This window comes from Henckelia pumila, chromosome 4 (assembly GCF_033568475.1).
Source record: "Henckelia pumila isolate YLH828 chromosome 4, ASM3356847v2, whole genome shotgun sequence".
In the NCBI taxonomy this organism is placed as follows: domain Eukaryota; kingdom Viridiplantae; phylum Streptophyta; class Magnoliopsida; order Lamiales; family Gesneriaceae; genus Henckelia; species Henckelia pumila.
In genome coordinates this window covers 176,680,798-176,684,464 of record NC_133123.1, presented here as the reverse complement: position 1 = coordinate 176,684,464, position 3,667 = coordinate 176,680,798, and the positions used below count along the sequence as shown (strand labels likewise).

At 33.7% G+C, this 3,667-nt stretch overlaps 1 long non-coding RNA gene across 1 annotated transcript; it reads right to left on the bottom strand.

The window, feature by feature from the left end:
- Positions 1-440: 440 nt before the first annotated feature.
- Positions 441-1,944, bottom strand: LOC140894375 (uncharacterized). Its single transcript, XR_012153805.1, has 4 exons — positions 1,815-1,944; positions 1,385-1,447; positions 1,253-1,295; positions 441-710 (listed from the first exon to the last, which is right to left on the bottom strand). It is a non-coding gene; the product is annotated as an uncharacterized lncRNA (long non-coding RNA).
- Between the last annotated feature and the right edge of the window lie 1,723 nt (positions 1,945-3,667).

Sequence of the window (3,667 nt, the reverse complement as noted above, 5' to 3'; positions counted from 1 at the left end):
TCCAGATATTGAGATTATTCTCAGAACTTTGATACCTGATTCGGTAATACTTGTCTTGATGTGTGATGACCCGAGTTCTAATCTCTCATTAATCTCATTAATCATTATTAAACCATGTTAGACAATAATCAAAGTCTAAACAAAAGAATAAAAAAAAAAAATTTTTAAAAATAAATTGCTCTGCCGGCCAATGGGACCGAGGCCCCTTGGCTTGGCTCGCGCGCGCGCGAGCAGGAGCTCGCCCGTGCGCCAGCCAAACCAACAGAAAAAAAAATATGGCTCAGCTGCTGTCAAAAACGAGATCATGCCTATGATTGATTTAAGATCATGTCCTACCAAAGTCTAGACATGGTTTAATCAATCATAACATCTAACATGCATTCTAACATGCTATAATTGTTAGGAATAAACCATTCCAAGGCTTTACAACATAATCATAATTCTCATAACATGCAATAACATTGTCATATATCAAGTTCAAGACACCTTATGTTGATTCAAGGATTTACAACATATTTCCAATCCTATAAACATCAACAAAACCACAACTCAATCATCTACAAGTCTTGGTACAAGTATCTTCTAACATGATCATGTTTAAGACTCAATAAACTTCATGACAGCACACATAACTCCTAACTCGGATCCTCACGCTATATCGATTTCATCCCTTGTTCTTTAAGTCCTCCTTTGCCCGGTTCCACTTCCTCCTATTGCAATGACACATACAACAAAACAATAGCCGGATAACTCCGGTGAGAAATAGATTTCCCAGTAAAAGCAACTAAACATGCATAATCAATATCACAATCATGATATAGAAGTAAATACAATGCATGCTTTCAAAACAAGGTTCAATTCGTCATTCATCGACTGGGATCCCGAGAAGAAGATATCATAGCTAATCCACCGACACACCCTATCGAGGTGGGGCTACTATCTTGCTCCTCTAGACTTTGAAGCCATTATATATGTAGTTCAGACACTAGGCTAAAACAACCACCCAGGCCATACATATACAATCCCTCAAATCGTCTATTCGAACGTGTCCGTTCATTTCAAATTCAAGGAATAAGTCATCAAGATGAATGCAACATATATCATAATCAAAGCATTCATTATATCAAAGACTTATCCAAGTAATCAAGGTAAAACACATAAGAGCACTTAAGCAAACAAGTATGTGAATTATGGGAACTCGATACAAACCATCTTGAGTTGTAATCCCAATCAAATAGTAGTCCACTTTTACCTTTCAAATGTGATGTCTAGGATGTCTTTGAGCTTGTCTAATTCTGTCCAAGATCAATTACCAAACACAACTCAAATTCTGTTCAATATCAACTCAACCTTCCACAAGAACTTCAAAGGAAACTCAACCAACCTTGTGTGTTCTTCTATCGGTTTCGAATTCAACGTTCTCGAGTTCACTTGTCCTGTTTACACACTGAAATCATAGCATAACAAACAAGGAATCATCAGCTAATAGTTCAACAACTTCAGATTCCAAGAACAATAGCAAATCATTTCGATTCAAGAGTTCGACGGCATTTCGGTATTACTTCGGCGATCCCGAACAACTCTAAATCATTTCTAACATTCATATCAGATGTTCAACAACTCAACTCAACATATCAGCAAGTATATATCAATGAAACATATCTGGAAATCATAAGGACATGATATACACATCACCCTTTAACCAAACTTCAAGAACATCAAAGCTAGAAGATCAAAACCATCAAATTCATTCCAACTTCTGATCCCTGTCCATGTCGAATTCTCAAACCAACATGAAAGACAGAAAAACTTACATCAAATCGAAGGTCTTGTCGAGAGGATTCCAAAACATCTTTCGGAATCGAATTCGGATAACCGTAGCTCAAGATATAGCAATTTGAAGAAGAAGAAATGAATTGGAGATTTCTTGGAAAGTTGCTCTCGGTTCTTTCTCCTTCAACTTTGAGAAATCTGATGGAATTTAGTGTTTCACACGTGAGCAAGGTTTAAACATAACAAGTGTCCCACTCAAATCCCCTAATTGCACTTTGGCCCCTCAACTCTTCCAAAATAGCAATTCAGTCCTCAATTACTCAATTCATTCAATTTCAATCCTAATCAATTTAAGAATAGTAGAATTTAAATCCAAACTCCAAATATTCCCAAATTAATTATTCTCGGATTAAAATTAAATAATTCCGGGCGTTACATGATGTTTTGCCACTTGATAATTATAATTCCTGTAACAGCTAATGAATCGATTTTGAGATAAGGTCATGATGATATGATGAAGGAAATTAGATTTCTTTGTGTTGGAATGATACTACTGAAGTATATGATATGAGATCAGACATGATTTGTTGACAGCAGATCATATTTGATTTGAGGAACACAAGGATGATGAATATGAATCTGTATGGAATGAAAGTAAAGAAGATGAATCAGAATTAGTAATTGAATGATAGATATAACTATTGAAGCTGAAATTGATTAGTTAAGTGGAAAAGTTATTCTTGAAACATCATTCAATTCCGAATAGAGAAAGAGCAGAGTTAATTTACAGATTCAGAATATGAAGTTGAATACTAATCTTGAAGCGATGAACTGAATAACAGTGAAGACTTGATTTATTTCTATACTCTGTATAGAATGATATAGAGAAAGAATCAAGTCGTTCCAAAGGATGAATTTCACTGAATGAAATGTCAGAAAAAATTGATGATTTCATTGAACGAATGTATTCTTTTCAGCTGGATAAGTTCAGTATCTAAGTGAAAGAAGTATCAGTAGATTCTTTGTATGTACTTTATTCAGATGAGATAGATATTGACGAGATTCTGAGTTAAGTCGATTATTCAACAAATCCTTGATTGAAGAAAGAAACAGCTCAGAACAAAGTCTTTTCAATGACTTAAAGTACAACTGAATAGATACCGAATACAAGAGAATAGAAGCAGATTCAAAGTAATAATCTGACATGAGATTGAAAGATGAAGTGAGATACGAAATGCAGAGTTGGATGATTGAAGTGAGAATCACTTCAGATAATCATTCAGTCAATTAGATTTGATATTCCGGATGAATACGATTTCGAGGACGAAATCATTTCTTAGAGGGGAGGAATTGTAAGGCCCAAAAATATTAAATTATTAATTATGGAATTTGAGAATTAAATTCCATATTAAGGGCTAATATTGATTTGAGAAGTTATGGAAATGATAGATTTAATTTTCGAGCCGAAAATATTTAATTTGAGAATTTACGAATTTTGAGAATTAAATTCCGAGAATTCTTAAATTAAAAGAATAAATATTCGATTTGAATATTTATGAGATTTAAGATTAAATTCCATGTTTCGGTAATTAACGAAGATTAATTTTGAAGATACAACCCGATCAGGGACTGATTTGAAAATATCGAAGTTGCAAGGGCTAAAGTGCAAACGATCGGGATTATTTAATTAATCCGAATTTAATTTATTTTAATCCGAGTATATGTAATTTGAGAATATTTAGAGTTTCGATTTTAATTCTAATATTCTTAAATTATTTTGGATTGAAATTGAATTAAAAAGAAGGCCGAGGACTGAATTGCAATTAATGAAGACTTGAGGGACTAAATTGCAAATATTCAATACATATCCGATTTTCTGAAGCTTACTCAGCCT